Here is an 11,856-nt window from a genome sequence, read left to right as displayed (position 1 = left end):
GAGCCCTCAAGAATTAACTAACCCTCACGAATGGATTAGTGTCCTTATAAAAGGGACCCCAGAGAGCTCTCTCGCCCTCTTTCCCCCATACAAGGACACAATGAGAAGTCAGCAGCCTGTACCCTGGAGGAGTGCCCTCACCAGAACACAACCACGCTGCCTACCCTGATCTTGGACTTCCAGCCTCCGGGACTGTGAGCAAAGAAACCACTAGGTGTTTTATGCCACCCAGTCTATGGTGCTTTGTTACAGCAGCCAGAACATCTTCATTGCCACAGTAACACAAATTGTGTCTCAAAATAGATATAAGTGCTCCCCAGGGTAAATGAATAGAGGCCGCACAAGCGAAGGCACAGAAGCTTGAAGCATCGTGTGCTGTCTGGGAACCCCAAGAGTTTTGGTTGGCAGCATCAGGGCTTGGTGGGGTAAGAGAGAACAGCAGGAGTTCAGGCTGGGAAGGCTGGCAGAGGCCAGATAATGTAGAGTCCTGCACCACGCAAATAAGTTTGCACTTGTAAGACTTTATGTTGTCTGTCACTTGTTTTTGATATTTTAAAAACTGCTTCTTGAATTGGAGCTCCTTTTCCTAAGAAATATCATGTGGAAATCCAATGTATAAAAATATATATAAGTCGGGCCTCTCTGATTAGGTGTGTGTGAGGTACCCAGAGTCACTGAAGTACACAAAGACCTGTTTAAAATGCTTTTCACGTAAATACGTCCATCCAACAAGCAAGCACCTTGTCTCGTGTATGTTGAGAATGGCATGTCCACTCAGACCTTTGCCAATAGGGTAAAGGATTTTAGTCTTAGTTCTATATATATATATATATATAATAACCATGAAGAAGTACTACAACAGAGGAGAATATAGCAGTATGGAGAAACTATTGTTATCTTCTTAACAATAGATATCCCTACCCCCAGCTAGGAAGAAACCTGCTTTTGTTTGGCAGGATCCTGAGAATAAGGACCCTGAATGGATGCTGTAGATAGTAAAATCAGCTAGAAAATGAATTACTCTTTTTTGAACTCTCCACTCTATGTTTTGCTTAAGTCATTTAACTTAGAATTAGAGTTCATGCTTGTAACGATACAGCAGTTAGCTAGATACTGTGTGAAAAAAGAAAGGAGGAAAGAAAGAAAAGGCGAAAAAAGCTAGATTGGGAAGAAAGCACTTAGGAAAGAAAGACATGAAGAATCCTCATGTCTAATGAGGATTTTGCTTAAGTTTCTGCCACATGGTGTGTGATGTGGCACATTCTCCATCTCTCCGAACCATCTCTGTAAACCATCCATTTATCATTACTGTTTGGCTGGGTTTTGAGCACTCTGTGAGACACGCAGCAAAGTGCTGGTGACAATCTCCAGGTGACTTAGGAGCCAAGGCTGGGGCTGGCCTGAAAAGCCCCTATGAGTGAGTTTCATAAACATGAATGGTTTACAGTATATCCTGAAACCCACCTGCTCCTTCCGTATTAACTTAGAAGATACGTGTCACCTAAATTCACTGTTAGGATTGTGATGTGTGATTATGATGTCAATTAGGGTTGTAATGGCATCTGAGCTCCAACTTTCCCTGCTACTTGGTCTCTAAGCCATAGCAGCTTTCACCCCTTCCTCCTGCCTGCTCAGCCAGTGGTACTAACTTAATATCAAGTGTTTGGACAGCCAGGGTTCATTCTGAACATCAGTCCCCCTTACTTCCTCTTCAGGAGCTGTAAAATTCACCTACACCAAGAACTGGTTAGAATAATAACTATGAGCATAACTGGTTTATACCTCCCTTGACCAGAAAAGTTCTAGCTTCTTAATTTCCTGTCTTCACTATGCTGAGATTATCAGATGCCAATTTCAAGACAAATGATGAAACAGCCATAAAAGGAGGAGTGTTCAGGAAGGCTCAGCTCACTACTGGGAGGTCACGTTCATATATTACAAATGGGGTTCCTCTTGCTATCATCCCTTCAGTGAAATGTAAAGAAGAAAGATTCTGGGTTTGTATTTTGCTTCTGACAGGCCCATAAAAAAGGAGCGCCAGCCCATGTGTCTAAAGAAGAAAGAGGAAGTGAATTATTGACATATAGGGGCAATATAATAGTTAAGAACCCAATGCTTTTCAAAAATGAATGGACATACACATCACCTGGGAATCCTGTAGAAAGTCATATTCTGATTGAGTAAGTTTGGGATGGAGGCAGAAGGGCTGAATTTTTAATAATATGACCAGTGATACAATTCTGCTGGTCATGTATCCTACTTTGAGTAGCAAAATTCTAGAGTCAAATTACCTGGATTAAAGTCCTGGTTCTTGACTCCACCAAGCTGAGTGACGTTGGGTAATTTAACATCTATATGACTCATTTCCTTATCTGTAAGGTGGGAATAAAAATATTACCTACATCCATGAGTTGTTGTGAAAGTTAAAAGAGTTCATGTATAACAGCACTGAGAAGAATATCTGGCACATGGTAGGTGCTCAATAAATACTAGGGAAATGATTTACTTAACAGAAGGATAGAAGCTGAGGAAAGGACCTGTGGCTTTTGAACCCAACTCTTTTTTTTTTTGGCTGTGCTGCACAGCTTGTGGGATTTTTAGTTTCCCAACCAGGGATGCAACTCAGGTCCTTGGCAGTGACAGCATGGAGTCCTAACCACTGGACCACCGGGGAATTCCCCCAACTCTTCTTTTTTTGGAAAAAATAATGATAGTGAAAATATCACATTTAAAAAAAGTTTTATTGAAGTATAATTGATTTACAATATTATATTAGTTTTAGGTATACAGCATAATGATTCAGTATTTTTACAGATTATACTCCATTAAAAGTTATTACAAGATAGTGGCTATAATTCCCTGTGCTGTATAATATGTCCTTGTTGCTTATCTATTTTATACATAGTTTGTACTTCTTAATCCCATACCCCAAATTTGCCCCTATCCCCTTTAATAACCTCCAGCTTTTTATCTATATCTGAGTCTGTTTCTGTTTTGCATATACATTCATTTATATTATTTTTTATATTCCATATATAAGTAATATTTCACTGTGTGTGTATATATATGTATCACATCTCTTTATCCATTTATCCATTGATGGGTATTTGGGTTGCTTCCATATCTTGGCTATTGTAAATAGTGCTGCTATGAACATTGGGTTCATGTATCTTTTCAAATTAGTGTTTTCATTTTTTCTGGAGGTATACCCATGGGTGGAATTGCTGGATCATATAGCAGTTCTATTTTCAGTTTTTTGAGAAAGCTTCATATTGTTTTTTATAGTGGCTGCACCAATTTACATTCCCAGCAACAGTGTACGTGTCCCCTTTTCTCCACATTCTCTCCAGCATTTGTTATTTGTGTTCTTTTTGATGATACCCATTCTGACAGGTGTGAGGTGATATCTCGTTGTTGTTTTGATTTACATTTCTGTTTTAATTAGTGATGTTGAGCATCCTTTCATGTGCCTGTTAGCCACCTGTATGTCGTCGTCTTTGGAAAAATATCTATTCAGGTCTTCTCCCATTTTTTGATTGGGTTGTTTATTTTTTTGATATTGAGTTGTAAGAGCTGTTTATATATTTTGGATATTAACCCCTTATCTGTCATATCATTTGCAAATATTTTCTTCCATTCCATAGGTTGTCTTTTCATTTTGTCAATGGATTCCTTTGCTGTGCAAAAGCTTTTAAGTTTAATTGGGTCCCATTTGTTTATTTTTGCATTTATTTCTTTTGCCTTAGGACACAGATCTAAAACTCTTTTATGTCTCCCCCAAAAGAGTCATCTGCCCTTTCAGCCTCTAACTTTGTACCATTGGTTGCCTTTGAGTCAACTCTGTAGAATCCTAATTAGGGCTCAGAAGAGCAAAATGGGAAGCTTCTGCAGAAGGTAATGGGTTCTTTTTTTTTTTTACTACGTAAGGGCAGGAAATGATTATATTTATATTTAGGAAAATCGCTCTGAGAGCAGGGCTTCCCTGGTGGCGCAGTGGTTGAGAGTCCGCCTGCCGATGCAGGAGACACGGGTTCGTGCCCCGGTCTGGGAAGATCCCACATGCCGCGGAGCGGCTGGGCCCATGAGCCATGGCCGCTGAGCCTGCGCGTCCGGAGCCTGTGCTCCGCAACGGGAGAGGCCACAACAGTGAGAGGCCCACGTACAGAAAAAAAAAAAAAAAAGAAAAGAAAATCTCTCTGAGAGCAGATGGGAGACAGATAGCAGGAGCTGGACAAAACTGAGGCTGGGGAGATAAGGTTACAGACTGTCATAATTGACCAGGGAAGAGACAAAATGAACCTGAGATTCGGGTAGTGGAGAGAGTTGGGGAGGGGTCAATACAAGCACAGTTAAGGAAGTTGACTTGACATAGCATGAATTAGCGGGCACAGCTGATGTTTAGGGAAAAGCGTGGGAAAGTTTTCTAGCTTGGGTAAGAAGATAGATCTTGGGAGTGATTTGCAAAGATAGAGAGTAAAGGGAGAGGGAATATGTCATTAAAAAGATGAATAAAACAGAAGGAGAATAAGATGGTAACAGGACTAATTTTGGACACACTGAAAGTGACTGTGGAGCTAGATAACCACAAGCAATTAGATATCCAGGTCTAGAACTGAGGAAACATACATGTTGACCAGACAGATTTGGAAGTCATCAGAGTTTGTGTGTTAAGGCCCTGGAAGGAAATGAGTCTATCCAGGGAAGTGTGAGCTGTAACACAAAATGGAAGCCATGAGGGAGACTGAGAAAGAACAATGGGAGAGGGAGAAACAAAGTCGAAAGAGAGTTATGGCAGAAAGCCATGAGGCGAGTGCTTTATCAAGGAGGGAATGGTCAATTGAGCCAAATTCCACAAAACAGCGTCTACACTGCCAGGAACCAGTTCTCCCTCCATGATTCATTGAACCTGTCAACACCACATCATGATTCTAATCTCTCAGGTCAAAGCCCAGTACCTTTGTCTGACTCATTGTTTCCTCATTCTCTATATTTAAGGTGCTAAATTTCCTTCCCATTCCTTGATATCCATTCCTTTGTCTGTAAACTCAATGCCATATTTATTCCCTTCAATTCTTTACAATAAATTTTTAACTTGAAAAATCGGTTTTGTTTAGGAAAATAAGTCCCTATGTATCTAAGTATTAAGAAATGTAGGAGAATAATAAACACCAAATTTAGGATGAGGATTACCTCTGCAGAGGGTGGGACAGTTATGATTAGGGAAGGGAGAGATATCAACTGCATTAATAAAGTTTAAAACTTAAGCTGGGTAACAGGATCATGGGTTTAAGTGTCCTGATAGTTAAATAATGCAAAAAACAAAAACTATTTAAGAAATGCTTTATAATGACATCACCCTGAAATTCAAGTTTTTAAGGTCTTCTCAGTGTGGGACCCTGCTCTCTGTCTTACCTTACTTCCCACAGTTCCTTGCAGTATTCTCTTCTGGGTCTGGCTCCTCTCTATATCATTCAAAAAGGTCATTGTCAAGTGCATTTATTTGTTTTCTTTCATTATTAGTGTCCCCCTGCCAGGAATGCGACTCCACTCAGTCAGGTATTCCTCTCCAAAATCTTTACAGCCCTTTAAGCTCAGGAACATTTGTTGCCCTCTCTCCGTTGAACATGAACTCCCCACCCTCTGAAATCTCACGAGTGCATGCATCTGTGTGTGTGTGTGTAACATCCTTATCTATCACTTTCAATCTATTTGCATGATATTTTTTATCAATATAGTTCAGTAATTCTAATCCTGGTGGCACATTAAAATTATCTGAGACATTCTTAAGAAATATTATATGTCTGGACTTTGACTTAAACAAGGCTGAATGACAGAATCTTAAAAATCTTCCAAGTTGATTCTAATACTACAGTTCTAGCTTGATCATGCCTTGAAGGCAGGGGCCACCTCTTCTTAGCCACCTCTACACTAGCACAGAATTTCACATATGAGTACATGAAATATGTGAATACGCGCTTAAACACCAATTTCATTCAATGAAACCCGGAAAAGCTAATAATCTTAAGAAACTACTGCACTATTCTTCTGACATCACAATATATAAAAAAGTCCACTTAGCAGTAACTTGACTTTCAGTAGTTCACTGTCATGAATATTTGGAAGCAAGTTACCTAAATGTGCAAACATGAACAGCTGGACTGAAGTTGAACACTGACTGAGTGATGTTGAATACTGGAATCCAAGGAGGCAAGGCCATAGATAAAAGCTTTTAGTTTCAATGTTTGACAACTGATCCTTAATGCCAGATAGGATCAAAGTAGCAGTAGACAAGTATAAAAAATAAAGCATGAAAAATGTAGGGCATTTAGTAAAGAATGACAGTACAAAGATGTTAAAAAGAATCGTTCATGATAATATGCAATAGTGGGATAAATCCTGTTCTAATTTTCCAAATTAAATCATAAATGTTTATAACTTGTGTGTTGTATTGTTCTTTATAGGCAAATGGTATTTAAATGCCTAAAGTTGTTACATCTGTGTTAGTTGTGTCAAAATGATATGCTTCTATTTGCAATAGTCTTGATGGCAAGAGTTAGATAATTATTTACATCACTGGCATACCATCAGAAAAGAGAATGTATTTTTAATCCAAATTTTCAGAAGGAAAATGAGAAGATATATTAGATAACTTTTAATGTCTCTTTCAACCTTTAGATTCTTTAACTAAACTATTTCTACTGATCTATCTTCAAGCTCACTGATTCTTTCCTCGGCCATGTCACATCTACTGATGAGCCCATAGAAAGCAGTCTTCATTTCTGTTACAGTGTTTTTTGACTTCTTACATTTCTTTTAGATTCTTTCTTAGATTTTTCATCTCTCTGCTTATACTAAGTCTCTGTTCTTGCATGTTGTCCTTTTTTTTTTTCATTAGGGCCCTTACCATATTGATCATAGTTATTTTGTTTTATTAAAAAAATTTTCAGAAACTGTTTATTTTCCAACAACCTTATTTCCATTTTCTGTTTAAGAATCTGTAGATGAACAGCTTAAGAACACTCAGTGGTTGCTCCTATATGTCCAATGGCCTGAGCAGTGGGAGTTGCAGACTATTCTTCAGCAGTAAACTGCTGAAAAGGCACAGGAGGAACCTTCATGCCTTCAGCCCAGCCTGAGACCTCGGGTTGAGTAACAGTAAACTCAGGAGCTGGAGCAGTGCATTCACTCTGAAATTTCTCCTTGGTCACAGCCTTTTCAGCAGCACCCTCCTCCTCCTTTTCAATCTCTTTAGGATTTCTGTAGAAGTAGAGATCAAGCATGACCTTCCACGAGTGTTCCTGGGAGACGGTGCCATGCACATGTAGAACTTCTGGGGCAGCATCCATCACATCAGACCTGCTGAGCGAGCTCCCTTGTATGGGTGGCAATGTCCACATAGCACAGAGGAGAGTCTGTGTCACACAGAGCAATAGTAGGCAGGAGATGCCCCTGTGAGAGGCTGGTTGTCAGCCCTGGGATCAGTAACCACCAAAAGTCTCGGCTCCAGTAAGGCTTCCTGGATCTAGTTCCAAGTTCTAGGAGTAAGGCAGCTAGCAATAGAGCAGAAAACTTCAGCTCAGCTCACTGGCCAATATTCCTGGATGATATGACACTGACATCAGCTGGGTTTTCAAAGGCAACAATGGCACCAGCTGCCGGCAGAAGCTTCTTTCAGATTTTCTTCAGATTTATGACGTAGATGCTATCACTTTACCTTTGGTGATGGACTATTCCATTTAGAAGTCAAGGTTGGTACCACCTAAGTGTGTTCCTGCTGCGAGGAATTTAAGGAACTCTTCCTCTTTATTTGCAGGACATTGAGGGCTCTGGACATTGTGAAAGTTTCCCTCTAACTTACAACAGAACCCAGAACAATGCTGTATGGACCCCTCTCTGGGTAGCACATAAAGGCTAATCACAGCCATTTTCAATTCTCTGTCTGATAATCCCCAAATCTGTGTCACATCTAAGTCTGGTTCTAATGCCTTGCTCTGTCACTTCAGTCTGTTTTTTCTTGGCTTTGGCAGGCCTTGTAATTTTTGGTTGAAAGGTGAATATGGGGCTTCCCTGGTGGCGCAGTGGTTGAGAGTCCGCCTGCCGATGCAGGAGACACGGGTTGGTGCCCCGGTCCGGGAAGATCCCACGTGCCGCGGAGCGGCTGGGCCCGTGAGCCATGGCCGCTGAGCCTGCGCTGAGCCTGAGCCTGTGCTCCGCAACGGGAGAGGCCACAACAGTGAGAGGCCCGCGTACAGCAAAAAAAAAAAAAAAAAAAAAAGAAAGGTGAATATGATATGTACGAATAATTAGAATGAGGTAAATAGGGTTTTAGTATGAAGATTTATGTTAACTTTTGCTGTAGCAATAGGTTCTAGAAGATTCGAATTCCTCTAGTGTCCTTGCTTTGTTTTTCCTCTTGACATTGGGCTTTCCTGAGAATGCCTCCTCAGACAGAGTCTGCTTCTTGTAGGACTTAGAGGTGTAATCTACTGTTTTACTGGAGCCCTGTTGGTGTGGTAGTATGGTGTGGGCAAGGGGGAGCGTTCTATAATCTTTCAATTAAATTTCAGTGTTTTAATCAGCCTTGATCTTGGACTGTGACCTTCACAGGTGTTTCTCCATGGTACAGCTTCCCCTACCCACCGCCCTGCACTCCCTTCCCTGGCTGCAGCCTTCCCAATCTATTTCCTTGAACCTCCGATCCCTGTTGACTATGCTTTTGTTTTCTGTTTTTGTTTTCCCTCTTCAGGTGAAACAGGAAGCCTGGAGGGGGGTGGAACGGGAGGGGTTCCCTTCCACCAGCTGGGATAAGGCTCTGAAAAAGGCCTTTTGCCAGGAGAGTATCCTTCATTATGGTTCAACTGTTGGTTTATTTCACAATGATTACTCTTCCCTTCTCCCCGAACGCCACAGGGATCTTTCTTGGATCTTCATGGTGAGAACCTAGTGGAGGTACCAGACACAAAGCCCATGAAAATGTAGGGACCCTCTTAAGACTGCAGCCCGAGAAGTCTCTTGCTCTTATCTTAATCCACGTTCTGCTTCCAGCCAGGTATTCACCAAAATTACTGTTTGTGTTCCTACCAGTTTATGGCTCCAGCAGCTTCTGCTTCAGGTCAGCAAGTCTCACCTGTGTGTCTCTGCATGAACTTGTCTCTTCAGATTTCTGCCTGGTAATTTGCCCTGCAACCTCAGTTCTCTGACGTGTTCAAGGATAGTCATGGATTTTCAGTTGATCCAGCCTTTTCTTATTGTAAGGACAGCAGTAACAACTTCCAAATTTTTTGTCTGTCAGAGCTGAACCCAGAAGTCTAATCAAATTATTTCTAATTGTATGTTTCTAAACTTGTAGGCACAAATAATAGTTAAATGCAAGATTTAAAAATATTCTATCGGAACTAAATATCTTGTCATTTAAGTATATTGTAAAACTTAATTAAAAAAAACTGTCAGTGTTTAGTATTTGTTGACATTTAATATTTTAATTTTTGTCAGTTTTCACTGTTGACATAGTGAACATTGCTTTTAGTTATTTAATTTATGAAACTGTTGCTTCTCAATTAATAAACATAGTAATAGCAGTCACTGCCATTTCACGAAATCTTCCTCAGAGGTTACCTTATTTATACTCCCATTAATCAAGAGTAATGTTTGGTCTTATTTTATTCTGTCTATTTTGGGTATTAATATATTTATTTAAATAACTTACAGTATCTGGAAACTTTGATCAAGTTCAGCATTTCACTGTACTTATGAAACTACTTGCTCTGGTTTCTTAACCTAAAATACTTTTAAAAATCACATTTTGTGTCACAATCTCAGGAATTTTTTTTTTTTTTGTAAATAGGTAAAGCACCTCCTACAGAGTTTTTTTTTCTTTTAATGAATTAATTTATTTTTGGCTGTGTTGGGTCTTTGCAACCAAGCCATTTGCTGGGCACGGGCTTTCTCTAGTTGCAGCGAGCCGGGGCTACTCTTCGTTGTGGTGTGTGGGCTTCTCATTGAGGTGGCTTCTCTTGTTGCGGAGCACGGGCTATAGGCATATTGGCTTCAGTAGTTGTGGCACTTGTGCTCAGTAGTTGTGGCTCACAGGCTCTACAGTGCAGGCTCAGTAGTTGTGGCACAAGGGCTTAGTTGCTGTAAGACATGTGCGATCTTCCTGGACCAGGGCTCAAACCCATGTCCCCTGCATTGGCAGGCAGATTCCTAACCACTGCGCCACAAGGGAAGTCCCAGTATTATTTTGATTATTGAAGCTCTTCTGGAATAAAGGGAAAGTATTCTTACTGATGGGGTTTAGAACGTGCTAACTCCAAATATGGCACTGTTGTATATTGAATATTTTAAATTGAAGGAATTTGAGAAATGGAAGGTGCTAGAAGGACTCTCCACCCCCTTCTCCCCTGAAACAAGGCATAAGGCCCTCAAGTGAGAGGTGCCCTTTCTATAGCAGGAGGAAAGGAGCAGCCTTATCTCTGTACGTGAATGTACAGGTCCTGCTAAGTTTCCCCCATTTGACTACAATTACATCGTACCCTTTGTCCTGTCATACCTTTTCTCATCTTTCCACTCTTCATCAAACCCAGCATAAAAAACACTTAGGTTTAACTGCTTCTTTGGTCTTTACTTCCTTTTGAAGGCTCCTGTGTCACACAAAACTGACATTAAATAAATTTATATGCTTTTCTCTAATTAATCTGTCTTTTGTTACAGAGATCCAGCCAACAACCTGAAAGGTAAAGGAAAGTGTTATTTTTTCTTCCAAACATTATAAATAGAGAAAGTTTTATTTTTGTCTCTTGTTTTTTGTTAGTATGAGGTGGTCACTGACAGATGTTGTAACAAACCATTAACATTACCGAAGTTTAAATGATCATTACTTTGGTATATCATAATGAAGGATGTCCTCATTTGAGGGGCTCTGTGATAATCTGATATCTTGTCTTACATGTCAGGCCAGCTGTGGGTCAGGGTTGTGACCCTTTGTCTAAGGCTGTGGTTTCAATCAGCCAATCCTCGGAAGTAGGGTACCTCTGTATAATTCAAACACCTTGGTGGTTTCTTGAATTGCTCTATAATTATAGGCTTAAATAGAAATAAATTTAAATGGGGCTGTATTCTTAGTTGAAGTAAACTGAAACCCTGAAATTCTGTGGGACAATGAAGAAGGTAAATTTTTTTTTTTTTTTTTTTTTGCAGTACGCGGGCCTCTCACTGCTGTGGCCTCTCCTGTTGCAGAGCACAGGCTCCGGACACACAGGCTCAGCGGCTGTGGCTCACGGGCCCAGCCGCTCCACAGCATGTGGGATCTTCCCGGACCGGGACACGAACCCGTGTCCCCTGCATCGGCAGGCGGACTCTCAACCGCTGCGCCACCAGGGAAGCCCAAGAAGGTAAATTTTGAAGCCTACTACTTCTGTATGCAGTTCATGAAGAATGGAAACTAGTTGGGTTTTCTCAATTTTTCAATGAAATGAAATTTACAAAAAGGCCCCAAACTATTTTATCAGTCTGAATTCCCTGTATAGGTATCTGACTTGCCTAAGAGGAGAGTTTGTGAGATCTCCCCAAGTCAGTTCAATCTCCCACTCTCTCATAACTATTTCACACATTCTCCTCTCTACAAAAACCTCCAGCACCTCCTCCCATCATTTTAAACTGATGGCCTTGTTTTTTATTTCATAGAAAAAATACCAACCTTCCAACCTGCATCTGTGCTCATGTATCCTATATTCCCTTTTGTAGTTAAACATGATGGACTGTCCCTGGTCCTAAGGTCAACTCCTGCTCTTGTGTACTGCCTCTCATCTCCTCTCACCTGCTCAGACTTCACTCCGGCAATTTCCCCCTCTCTTTTCC

The 11,856-nt window shown here is 40.6% G+C and overlaps 1 pseudogene; it reads right to left on the bottom strand.

The window, feature by feature from the left end:
• Positions 1 to 7,010: 7,010 nt before the first annotated feature.
• Positions 7,011 to 7,834, bottom strand: LOC132520673 (small ribosomal subunit protein uS2-like; annotated as a pseudogene).
• Positions 7,835 to 11,856: the final 4,022 nt, after the last annotated feature.

The sequence above is a fragment of the Lagenorhynchus albirostris genome, chromosome 5 (assembly GCF_949774975.1).
Source record: "Lagenorhynchus albirostris chromosome 5, mLagAlb1.1, whole genome shotgun sequence".
In the NCBI taxonomy this organism is placed as follows: Eukaryota; Metazoa; Chordata; class Mammalia; order Artiodactyla; family Delphinidae; genus Lagenorhynchus; species Lagenorhynchus albirostris.
The sequence above is the reverse complement of the archived record's forward strand: the minus strand, read 5'-3'. Positions and strand labels throughout refer to the sequence as shown.